The sequence below is a fragment of the Carlito syrichta genome, unplaced genomic scaffold (genome assembly GCF_000164805.1).
Source record: "Carlito syrichta isolate Samal-C Ts95f unplaced genomic scaffold, Tarsius_syrichta-2.0.1 Scaffold287521, whole genome shotgun sequence".
Classification (NCBI taxonomy): domain Eukaryota; kingdom Metazoa; phylum Chordata; class Mammalia; order Primates; family Tarsiidae; genus Carlito; species Carlito syrichta.
In genome coordinates, this window is record NW_007231617.1 from 1,185 (window position 1) to 14,434 (window position 13,250).

General features: G+C 43.5%; 2 pseudogenes; both read right to left on the bottom strand.

The window, feature by feature from the left end:
- Positions 1–2,129: 2,129 nt before the first annotated feature.
- On the bottom strand, positions 2,130–3,287 carry LOC110595172 (annotated as a pseudogene).
- An 8,819-nt stretch (positions 3,288–12,106) lies between these two features.
- Positions 12,107–12,659, bottom strand: LOC103254805 (annotated as a pseudogene).
- Between the last annotated feature and the right edge of the window lie 591 nt (positions 12,660–13,250).

The following is a 13,250-nucleotide window of genomic DNA, read 5'->3' on the forward strand; positions in this document are numbered from 1 at the left end:
AATCATCCCAGGTAGGCTGGTGGGTAAAGAGAATGCTTTCCAGCAAGTTAATCAGCCCTCTAGGATTCTCAGAGAAAGTAGCAGTTTGTGCTTTCCAATTGTATAGATCACTAGTGGAAAATGGCCAATAATGCATGGGTTGGTTCCCAGCCTCATCTGGGGGCCCAGCCACTCTCAGTGGCAAGATCACCGTGGAGTCGGCCGGGGCCACTCCAGGACCAGCCACCCTGGCGACTCTCCCTCAAGTCCCCGTGGCTGGTCCATCCATTTCTCTTTTCTGCCTCCCCTCCCCGGCTGCTCCTGGCTTTGCCTCCACAGCGGCAGTGGTGGTGGTGGCAGCGGTGGTGGCAGTGGCTGCGGCTGCAGCTTGGGGTAGCAGCACTGGCGGGGCTGAAGGTCTGGGGGAGCTGACTGGTATGGGGGGGAGATTATCTCTTCCAAGTTAGAATCAGGGAGAACGGGGTAAAAGGGGTTCTTTGGGGACTTATGGAAGGGATTCTGCTTCTCCCGAGGCTGTGATGACACACTCTCCGGAGGCTCCAAAGGTTCCACCCCCTTCTCCTGCAACGTGAGCACTCTCAATGCCTTTAATAGGGTAGGAAGGTAGGGTTTCACCCAAGGGGGAGGGAATTCCACTATATCTTGCCAGACCAGTATATAAGGTAGATGGTCTGGGTGTCCCTGGGAGCCTCTTTGGAGGATGACATTCTTGACCTGAAAGAGAACACTTGTTAGAAAGGTCCCTTCTCGTGGCCAGCCCACATTGAAGGCAGGCCACTCAGTGGCACACAAATCCCAGAATTTCTTTTTGTGAATTTCAACACTCAAATTGTGCACCCTTTCCTTTAGTTCTGAAAAGTGATCAGTCATGAGAGTTAACGGCGTTGTCTGTGCCTGCCCCATCTCATTTGTCAGTACTGTCGTTACAACAAACACAACCAACAAGATGAAAGAGAAAACGACAACAGACAGACAGTAGCGGCCGCGAAAACAAATCTGAAAGTACGATAGGGGAGAGACAGACCATCGACGAGTCTGACCTTCCCCACAGATGAAGACCTCATCTTCTGGATGGGTTCATGGGATGTCTCCCATGAGCCCTGGCTGGCGGCTTTCCAGTGCGTCTGCCTAGCCTGATGCTGACCTCAGAACAAAGTGTGGAGCTCCACCTGAGATACAGGACACAGATGCGCTAACCCAGGAGTGACTTACGGAATGCCGGCCTGAGAACCCTCTGGACTGGGGTCTCAGGGGTCTCTGGGATCCCGGGGGAGCCCCCAAATATAGTGGCCGAATGTTCAACCTGAGAGACCACCAAAAACCAATTCCAATGAAAGTTCAAGAGGGTCTTTATTTGCAAGCTCGAGCCTGGACCTCTGCCGACAACCAATGCAGTGGAGTATACCCAGAGCCCCCGACTTCCTTAAGCAGACACCTTTTATGTTTTTACACAAAGGGAGGAGGAGCTTGGGGGGACTTTCCAGTCTTGTTATCATTTAATTGAGTAGTAACCACTGGTGGTCAGCTCAATCATGGAGGATTGGCTAGCTTGACTCGGGCTGACCTTGGCCCACTAGCTGGTGAAGTTGCAGAGACATTTGGAAACTTTAGGTGATTTTCCCCTGGCACCTGATTGGTTTTTGCTAAGGGGAAAGTGGGTCCAGGGAAGGGGTTAAAGTTTGAACTGGAGCTTTGCAGTTTTTTCCCATAACTGAAACTTTAAACAGCTACAGGTTATGTTTTAAAGCAGAAAACTAAAATGGCTGTGCTATTGTCCACAAGCCGATTACATATTTATTGGGTTATAGCATGCTCTTCTCCTAAGCTTATGGTATACTCTATTATGGTTCTCTCAATTCTTGCACATAAACTCTTGACTTAGGAGGCAAAAATGCAACTACTTTCTCCTGATAAACACTTCCAGTAATGGCAGGCATTACTTTTTGTGATGTATGTCCCTAGACATCACAAAATCTAGTGAAGTCAGTTAACTTTCTCCTAAGCAATGGAGCATATTGGAGCGTATTTTATCCCCAGAATAAGACACTTTGAAATGGAGAGTGACGAGTCCTATATCTAGACCAAGACTTGTTGGTACCCTCAAAAACTGAGATGAAAGAGAGCAAGTTTCAATTAAACTCTTCCGTCTCCTCTTTCACTCGCTGATTTTCAATGTGTTCCTGTGTCAGCTGTTGCAGGTCTTTCTGCACATTTGGGTCTTCCAGACCTTCAGAGAGGGATCTCATGATATCCAGTCTCCTGTAATCCTCAGGTTTGACCAGATTTCTGAAAACCTGGAGGCATCGCTCTTTCAGGGTGTACACTGGCAGTGTGATGTTGGCAAAAGTAGGTTGTCCATCAACATTGAGAGATAGCACAAATAATTCAGTTTGGTTAACCAGAAGCCCACCATCTGTCCCTGTGGCTCTGAAAAGCCAAAGGTGACCTCGGTAGCTGTGGATGCCACAGCCCATTCCGGGCAGCAGCATCGGGGAGGGCTGCGGCTTGCCGTCGAAGTGAGCCACATGGGCAACCTGCTGCATGGACTGCGGTTGCGGAAGATGACCGGGGCGAGCTCATGCGAGTTCACCGAGCACAGCCTGGGCCGGGCCACCCAACCTCCATCTCTCTTTGGCACCGACCCCTTACTGCCGCGCTCATGAGGGCAGGGCTTCCCGGCGTCCGCCTTCTCCGTGCGAGCTCAGCCTCCTCTCTAATTTAACAAATTTAATATAGTAAATCAAATAAAAATATTTTAGAATACGAACTGGAATTAAACTTTGTATTCTTAGCCGGGCTTGGTGGCTCAGCCTGTAATCCCATGCTTTGGGAGGCTGAGGTGAGTGGATTCCCTGAGCCCGCGGGTTCAAGACCCGCCTGGGCAGCGAGACCTCATCTCTACAATAAAAAAAAAAAAAAAAATCAGCTGGGCGTGGTGGCACATGCCTGCAATTCTGGCTACTTGGAAGGCTGAGGTGGAAGGATTGCCAGAGTTCAGCAGGTCTGCCCTTATTTATCCACCCAACCAGTCTAGGTGACGGAGTGAGACTTCAACTCAAAAAAAGAAAAGAAAAGAAAAAAAGAAAGCTATGTTTCTGAGTTGAATGTGGAAAAAGTACTTTACTGACATTGCTCACTTTTACCCCCATCCAAGAAAAGAGGAAAAAAAGGTCATTTGTTTTATCATCTTTTCTGCTCCTCCATTGTGTCTAATGTCTGGGGCAACAAAGGTTTCTTACAAGAAAATGTTTATTTTGTTCTTGTTTTTCTTTCTTCTTGATAAACATTGTGGGGGCTTTACAAGCTCTGAGATAGTTACAATTGTAGCTAGTAAAATCATTCCCTTATTTATCCACCCAACCCTTGTTATCCAATACTCTGTGAAATAAGCCAAATAAATGCTGTTTTTACATATGTTAGAAATATACATGGGTTATTTTGAGTAGGACCATGATGTCATGATTTATTTTTAGAGCTATAGTTTCAAGTATGGGTAATACATTGTTTCTGGTAAACTATTTTTGTAAACCTACTTTTTTATTTGTATTTTTTAAAATTATTTTTATTTTAAAAATGTGGAGTACAATTCAGATTTAGGTATACAAATGGCTATTGTACAGGTAAAGTCTGGTCCTCCCTTTGGTCCTCACTTCACCTGGTATGATCAGGTACCCTTATTGAAGTTATGTTCCCCCCTTCCTCCCCTGGCAGCATCTTGCTCCTGCCAATCCTTTTCTTATTGTGTTATTGGTTAATGTTCAGGGTACACTTATGAGTGAGAATATGTGGTATTCTGTTCTTTGTTTCTGTGATAGATCACTGAGTATTATAGACTCTAAATCCATCCAAGTTGCTACAACGTCCAAAATTTTGTTTCTCTTTATGGCTGCATAATATTCCATTGGATATATGTAACACATTTTTTTATCCAGTCCAGTTTCGATAGGCAGCATCGTTGGTTCCATGGTTTTGCTATTGAGAATAGTGCTTCAATAAACATGTATGTGCAAGTATCTTTTTTGTAGAGTGGTTTAAGTTTCACCAGGTATATTCCCAGAAGGGGGTTGCTAGGTCTTATGGAAGACCTAGATTCTTGGGAATCAACACACTGTTTTCCATAGAGTTGAACTAGTTTGCATTCCCACCAAAAGTGTGAAAGTGTTCCCTTTTCTTCACATCCTAGTCAGCATCTATTGTTTTTGTTTTATTATTTATTTATTTATTTTGATTTGGAGTCTCACTCTATCACCCAGACTGGAGTGCAGTGGCCACTCCCGGCCACCACAGCTCGACCTGCTGGGCTCCAGTGATCCTTCCGCCTCAGCCTTCCGAATAGCCGGAATTACAAGCATGCGCTACCACGCCCAGCTGATTTTTTTTTGTTTGTTTATTGTAGAGATGAGGTCTCGCTGCCCAGGTGGGTCTTGAACCAGCGGGCTCAGGCAATTCACTCACCTCAGCCTCACAAAGGCGTGGGATTACAGGCTGAGCCACTGAGCCCGGCTTGTTTTATTAATGATGGTCATTCTTACTGGAGTTAGGTGGTATCTCAATGTGGTTTTGATTTCCGTTTCTCTGATGATTAGTGAAACTGAGCATTTTTTTCATGTGCCTGTTGACTGCTCGTATGTCGTCATTTGAGAAGTGTCAATTCATGTCTTTTGTCCACTTTTTAATGGGATTGTTTTTTTTTTTCCTTTCAGCACATTGGAGTTCCTTGTGCATCCTGGATGTTAGGCCTTTGCCAGATATGCTGTTGTCAAATATTTTTCCCCATTCTGTTGCTGTGTCCCCACTCTCTTGATGGCTTATTTTGCTTTGCAGAAGCTTTTCTGTTTGAAGTGGTCCCTCTTGTCAATTTTATCTCTTATAGCATGGGCTTTGGGGGTTTAGATCAGGAATTGATTGCCTATTCTGAGTTCTGTAGGGGTGTCTTCTGCATTGTCTATGATTCTTAAAGTTTGGGGTTTTACATTTAGGTCTTTGATCCACTTGGAGTTAATTTTTGTATATAGTGATAGGGAAGGGTCCTGTTTCATTCTTCTGCACATGATCAGAAAGTTTTCCCAGCACCACTTACTGAATAGGTTCTCCTTTCCCCAGTGATTGTTGGAGATTTCATCAAAGATGAGTTGTTGAGAAATTGAAGTTTTGCTTCTGGAATCTCTATCCTGTTCCATTGGTCTAGGTGCCTCTTCTGTACCAATACCATGTTGTTTTGATTATTGTATTCTTATAATAAAGTTTGATGTCTGGAAATGTGACACCTCCCTCTTTGTTTCTTTTGCTAAGGGTTGCTTTGGCTATTCGTGGTCATTTACATTTCCATATGAATTTCTGTATTGTAGTTTGCAGTTCTGAAAAGAACAATGTCGGTAATTTAATGGGTATAGCATTGAATCTGTAGATTGCCTTTGGTAGGATGTACATCTGCCAATGTTCATTCTTCCTGTCCATGAGCATGGACTATTTCCTGTTTGTTTTTGTCATTGTTGACATCTTTGAGCAGTGTTTTGTAGTTTTCATTGTAAAGGACTTTCACTTCTTTGATTAGGAAGACGCTGAGGTATTTCACTTTTTCTGTGGCTATGTGAATGGGATTGCATTTTTCATTTGGTTCTCTGCTGGTTTGCTGTTGGTGTATAAGAATGTGACTGTCTTTTGCATGTTTATTTTGTACATGGGACTCTGCCAAAGTCCTTTATCAGTTCAAGGAGCTTTTTGACAGATTCTCTTGGATTTTTGAGGTATCATCAGCAAAGCGGGATAACTTGAGTTCCTCTTTCCTATTTGGATACCCCTGATTTCCTTCTTTTGTCTGATTGCTCTAGCTAGGACTTCCAATAATATGTTGAACAGGAGAAGTGAGGGTGGGCAACCTTGTCTTTTTCCAGTTTTCATGGGAAATGTTTCTAATTTCTGTCCATTTAGCAATATGCTGACTGTGGATTTCTCATAAATGGCTCTTACTATTTTGAGGGATGTTCCCACTATGCCTAGGTGTTTAAGTGTTTTTATAAAGAAGTGATGCTGGAATTTATCAAAATGATATAATCATGTTCTTGTTTTCACATCTGTTAATGTATTTAATTACATTTATGCTCTTGCAGAAGATGACCCAGCCCTACATCCCAGGGATGATGCCTACTTGGTCATGGTGGATAATTTTTTAGATGTTTGGTTTGTTCCAATTTGCTAGAATTTTGTTGAGCATTTTTGCACCTATGTTCATCAAGGATATTTTCCTGTAGTTCTCTTTCTTAGTTGGATCTTTACCTGGTTTGGGTATCAGTGTGATGTTAGCTTCATAAAATTATTTGGGGGGCCTGGTGTAGTATCTTGTGCCTGTAATCCCATCACTTTGGGAGGTGGAGGTTAGAGGATTGCCTGAGCTCAGAGGTTTGAGACCAGCCTGAGCAACATGGTGAGACCTTGACTCTACAGTAAATAAAAATATCAGATGGGAGTGGTGATGCATGCCTGCAGTTCCGCTACTTGGAAGGCTGAGGTGGAAGGATCGCCTGAGCCCAGCAGTTCCACACTGCAGTAGCCATGAGCATGCCACTACACTCCAGCCTGGGTGAGAGTGAGACTCCAAGTCAAAAAGAAAAAAAAATATTTGGAAGCTTTCTGTCTTTCTTGATTGCCTGGAATACTTTCTATAGGATTGGTTATAGCTCCTCTTTGTATGTTTTGTGGAATTCCACTGGAACTCCATCTGGTCTATGGGTTTTTTTTGGTAGTTTTCTTATGACAGTCAATTTTCTCCATTGTTGTTGATCTATTTAGGATCTCTATTTCCTCTTGTTTCAACCCTGGGAGGGTTTGTGATGTCAGAAAGTCTCCATTTCATTTAGGTTATCAAGTTTGCTTCCCTACAGGTGTGTGTAGTGATCACTGATAATCGTTTGTATTTGTTCAGGGTCAGTTGTGACTTGATCTTTTGTATTTCTCATCCTCTTTATTTGGGCTTTTTCTTGGTCATTCTGACTAGGGGTCCATCAATCTTGTTTATCCTTTCAAGGAACCAGATCTTTGTTTCACTGACTTTTTTCTGTGATCTTCTTGTCTTCTATGTCCCATATTTAGGCTTTTACTTTTGGTGATCAGGATTCTTCTATTGAAGTTAGGGTTTGGGTGGTCTTGCCTTTCCAGCTCCCTTAGGTGATTTGTTAGGCTGTCAGATTGCTGCTATCTTTCTATTTAATTGATGTGTGCTCATTAAGATATAAATTCCCTGCTCAGTACTGCTTTCATGAAATCCCAGATGTTTTGGTACGATATTTCTTCATTTTCATTAGTTTCCAGGATTCTTTATTTTCTGTTTCGACTTTTAGTTGACACAGGAGTTGTTCGGCATCATGCTGTTTAATGTCCATGTCTTTGTGAGTTTGGGGGAATTTTATTGTTGATTTTTATTCCATTTGGTCTGAGATGGTGCATGGCAGTATTTCCATCTTGTGAAATTTGTTTATGCTTGATTTGTGGCCCAGAATGTGGTTGAACTTGGCATGCATTCCATGTGGTGAAGAGCAGAATGTATGTTCTGTGGTTGTTGGGTGGAGTGTTCTGTAGTATCTACGAAGTCCATTTGGTCAAGCATCGAGCTGAGGTTCCAGATCTCTTGGTTGATTTTTGCCTCGATGATCTATCTAGGATTGCTAGTGGTATTTGAGTTCTCAGGTCTGATAGTGTTAGAAGCAATATCTTTTTTTAGTTTACTTAGTAGCTGCTTTATAAAAGCCGGTACTCCTGTGTTGGGTGCATATATGTTTAGGATGGATATTTCTTTTATCAGTATATAGTATCCTTTTATCAGTATGTAGTGTCCTTCCTTATCTTTTTAATTTTTGATAGCTTAAAGGCTGTTTTGTCTGATATTAAGATCACGACTCCTGCCTTGTTCTGTGATCCATTCACCTGGAAATGCATTTTCTATCCTCTATCTTTGAGCCTGTGGGCATTCTTTGTGGTGAGATGAGTTTCCTGTAGACAGTTTCCATCATGTTATTTCATTGGGGCATTTAGTCCATTCACATTCAGGCTGACTAGTAAATGTGTTTGCCTCTGTCATAATGTTCTTATAAGACTATTTTGTTTTTGTTTAGCTTTTGTGTTCATATACGTGCATGTTTTCATTTTTATAGGTATGCTGTGTGTTCTGTTGCTTCTGTGTTTGTGAGCTTGGGAAGTAGATGGTCTTTCTTTTGTTTCTTTTTCTTCTGTGCACAGCACCTTTTTAAGCATCTCCTGTAGAGCTGGTCTTGAAGCAGTATATTCTCTTAGGGATTGGATGTCTGGGAAGGGTATTAATTCTCCCTCATGGATGAAGTTTAGCTTGACTGGGTAGGAAATTATTGTTTGAAATTGTTTATCTCTGAGAACATTAAAGATTGGGTCCAATTCCTTCTGGCCTGTAGTGTTTCTGCAGATAAGTCAGCAGTAATTCTGATTGATCTCCCTGGTAGGTAGTCTGACCTTTTTTTCTTTGTTGCCTTTAGGAGTTTTTCTTTTACACCTACTTTGTGTAGGTGAATTACAAAATGTCTGGGGATTGGTCTTCTCACACGATGTCTTGAATGGGTTCTCTGAATCTCTAGTACTTGTATAGTCATCTCTCTGGCCAGATGAAGAAAGTTTTCTTGAATGACCTCGTGGAATGCTTGTTCCAAGGTGTTTTCTGTTTCTCTTTCTATTTCAGGTATTCCAATAAGATGTAGGTTTGATTTCTTGATAAAGTTCCACACCTCTTGGAAGATTTCTTCTTCCTTCTTGGGGTTTATTCCTATATTTTAATATATTGGGTTAATTCCATATTTTGGTCTTCCAGTTTTAATACTCTTTCTTCTTCTTGGTCAATTCTGCTTCTTGTGCTTATCAGTTTATCATTTATATCTTGGATGGAGTTCTTTATTTTTAAGTACACTTGCTTGAGTTTGTCCAGGTCTGTTGCAATTTTGTGTAGTTTTAGCCCTTGCATTTCTTGATTTTTATTCATTCTATCCAATGATCCTCTGACAGTACAGTACTGTCATTTTCAGATATGGCCATTGTTTGTGCCCCCATAGTTGTTCTTTCTAGCACTGACTCTTTACTGGGCCTGTGGTTACCAGCAGTTCTTTATTGGTTTTTCTTCATTTGTAGCAGTTCTCCTATCTTTCTCTTCAATTCTGTTGCTCAGCTGAAAATGGAGATTCAGTCCCTTCTGACATTTGCTCTACCTTTTGTCTTTCTTTGAGCTGGGGCTCTGGACTTATTCAATTATGAAGTAGGGCTGAAGGTGTGGCATTGTGCTGCCTCTTTACAATATTGACACTTACTAGGGGATGAGGGGAGCTGCAAGGATTCAGAACTTATTGGCAGGTCATAATATTTGCTGTCTTGTGAACAGGCCAGCTGAGACTAGCTCTCCATCTCAGCACAATATGACCTTACACTGGGTATGCTTGCATAGCCCCTGATTACAAAACAGAGTTTAAGAGGGAAAAGAATGAGGAGAAGGAGGGGAAAAAAGGGAAAGGAGGAGAAAATAAAAATAAAAAAAGAAAAAAATACACAGAAAGCAGAGAAATATTAAAGAAAGAGGAATAGAAGAAGGAAAGAAAAGAGAAAATCAACCAACAAACAAAGCAACCAAACAGGATAACCAAACAAACAACCAATACCACCACCAGCTTCCTTCTCAGTCTATTCCACTGCCTGCTTCTATTGCCCAGCAGCTGGTTCAGGGTAGAGGGTAGATCGTCTGGGGCTCCACATCTATTGATATCTGCAGAGCTTGTGTACTGGGAGCAGTGTTCTCTGAAGTCGCAAAGAGCAGCCCCAACACAACACACAGATCAGCACCTGTTCTCAAGATATAGTTTAGCTATTTCACAGAGGCTGTCCTGGAGCACTTCTCCACCCAGGCATTAGCCAGTCTTCTCAGTTTCTCTGCAAGGAGCTATTGCTCCCTTCCCAGCAGTTACCAGTCTCTGGATCTCGTGACCTGGTGGTAAGACTCTGGAGCCCTGTCCAGGCTTGAGGTGGTCTCTTTCTGCTGCTTCCTTGGGAGTTTGCCTTGGCTCCCTCCCTGCGTTCCCTCTGCAGTCCTCACTGTCAGTGTTCAGCTCGCTCCAGCAGATTTTCCCTAGAAAAGCTCCCAAATTGTCTGCTGCTAGGTAACCCGCTATGATTTCATGCATCTGTGTTTGGTCCAGTGTAAGGGTGGGGTGTCTGTCTCTCTGGTATCATGCACTTGGAGTATCCTCTCTGGGTAAACAATGGTCGATTTCTTTTTTTCTCTTTTTTTTGAGTTGAAGTCTCACTCTGTTGCCCAGACTGAAGTGCAGTGGCCACTCCCGGCCACCGCAACTTCGACCTGCTGGGCTCTGGTGATCCTTCCACCTCAGCCTTCCAAGTAGCTGGAACTACAGGCACGAGCTACCATGCCCGGCTAATTTTTTGATTTATTGTAGAGATGAGGTCTCACCAGGTTGCCCAGGCAGGTCTCGAACCTGCAGGCTCAGGCAATCCACTCACCTTGGCCTCCCAAAGTGTGGGATTACAGGCTGAGCCACCGAGCCCGGCAACAACGGTCAATTTCAAAGGAGTGTAAAGATGCAGGCTGCGCAGGCTGCAGGCAGCTCAGAATTGGGGCGGGGGGAAGCAGATCTCTGCCCAGTTCCAGGACAGAGAAAATGGTGGTGGTCCATGTTTTTTCCTCTGGTATGTTTCAGCACCAGATTTCCTCCCTGCACTTTCTCCACAGTCCCTGCTCCCTATGCCTGGCCTATTGCTATGAGTTGTGGTGTGGGCCAGGTGCCAGCTGATTGCTTCTGACTTTTCCCAGGAGATGCTCCAGGGATTTGGGATCTTTCTGCATGCAGTGGGTAACAAATTCAGAGCAGTGACAAATTGTAGTCGTTTCTGCAGGGGACCCCAGGCTCTTGATCCCATGTCTTCCCTCAATTAGACTTTCACTCACCTACTTGCACACACAGATGTAGATTAGTTTTTCTGTACACTCACCTATGCAGAGACTTTCACACTCTGACCAGCTCTGACACCATCTTGCCTGTAATCTCCAAGCCCACTTTCTTTCTCTCTTTTTTTTTTTGAGTTGGAGTCTCACTCTGTCGCCCAGACTGGAGTGCAGTGGCCGCTCCCGGCCACCGTAGCCTCGACCTGCTGGGCTATGGCAATCCTTCCACCTCAGCCTTCCAAGTAGCTGGAACTACAGGCACGTGATACCACGCCCAGCTAATTTTTTTTTTTTGATTTATTGTAGAGATGAGGTCTTGCCTGCCCAGGTGAGTCTCGAACCCGTGGGCTCAGGAATCCACTCACCTCAGCCTCCCAAAGGCGCGGGATTACAGGCTGAGCCATCGAGACCGGCTTCCAAGCCCACTTTCTAATACTTATACTGTAAGGCACCAGTTAGTACCTTGAATAATAACCTTAGGATTTAATTTGAGAAAATGACACATTTTACTTGGCTTGTTCAAGTCTTGTTTTGCTAGTTAGCTTAAAGTTTTTGTTTATTCCAAAACTCGTTTTTTTATTATTCTTGGAAAATTTTCAGGAAAATCAATATTTTTAAATAAATGATTGAGCTATGTCTTTATACAATAGGACCCATAGAACTTTGTTGTCATAACTTGTAAACAAATGTATAACTTTATTATTAAAAATAGACTTTCATACATAAAGTGTACATTCCACATAAAATATCAGAGTCTTTTTATATATATTTTAAAATTATAATACTAAAACTAAATTCTTATAAAATATTCTGCTTCTTGGACTATCATCATACATTTAATAATAAAAAACATTTTCTGCTTTTCTTTTTCTTTTCTTTTTTAAATTTTTCTACCTTTATTTATAAAGAACACAACTCCTCTTGACACAAACAAGAACACTCACATGTTCCAAGGAGGAACCCATTAAAAACAACAAAGGACAGAACTGGGAGTACAGCAGGGCCATATCAAACATCAGTCTGTGTACCCCAGACTCAGGGATCTCTGGGAGCACATTCTCAGGTATGACATCTCACCTCAAAGACAGGAAAAGAGACCTTGGCCTGGAGGGGCCCCCCACCCAGAGGCTGAAAGTACCACACTCAATCTTCGGCATCATCAAACTGTCCCGTTTCAAAAACCATCTTGGAATAATGGGGTACCAGTGGAGGAGGATGGTTCCAACTGGGGTCATAGATCATGTCTCCTTGTGCAGCACAGCACAACCAGGGTCTGATCTCTTGAGAAATGCTCTCCTGGATATCGTCAGCATCGTATGGATTCCCTTGGTCTGCTTTCAACTCTAAGTCCCAGTCCTCATGAAAAAGATCGCCAGTCTGTTCCTTGGATGGACAGTCTGTCCCTTCTGACAGCTCCCAGGTATTCACCTCTCCATCAGAATCCTCATCAACCACAGTAAAACCTTCCTCTCCAGCATGGGCCCTCGCCATTGGTGGGACTATTGGTAGGGATGCTCTGTGCTCCACTGGCTCATCCATCCATGGCCTTCTTAGTATCTCTCTTCTGACCAGGGTGGTCAGCTGTGGCAAAGTCAGCCTCCGGGCCAGGGGGCGCCTCCCGTGCGCTCGGCAGCGGCAGGCCCCGAGGCGGCTCTAAGGCCCCCAGCGCGTGGGCCCTGGCAGCCTGAGGGTCCATGCCTGGCTGCGCAGCTAGGCGCCCTGGATGCCGCCGAGCCACGTAATGCAGGTCGGGCTGCCAGCCGGGCCAGACACTGCAGAGGGGCCAATCAGTCGGGGGCGGGGCAGGGGTCTCCTCTTTTTCTTTTTTTTAACATATTTTTTATTATAAAATAGTGGGGTACAGTTAAGGGTTAGGTATACAAATGTGGATTGTTCAGGCACCCTTGTTAATAAGGGGTGTCTCCCCATCCCCAGACAGATATTGACTACCATTAATCCCACCTCCCTTTCCCTCCCCTGCCCCCTCATGGTTTCCTACCACTGTCAATCCTTTTTTTATAGTATTATGGTAGATGTTCAAGGTCCAGTATATGACTGAGTACATGTGATACTCAGATCTTTGTTTCTATGAGAGATCACTCATTATTATAGACTCTAGTTCCATCCAGGTTGCTGCGAAATTCATGATTTTGTTCTTTTTTATGGCTGCATAGTATTCCATCATATATATATATATACCACATTTCTTTTTTTGTTGTTGGAGTAGCACTCTGTCACCCAGACTGGAGTGCAGTGGCCACTCCTGGCCACTGCAGCCTCGACCTGC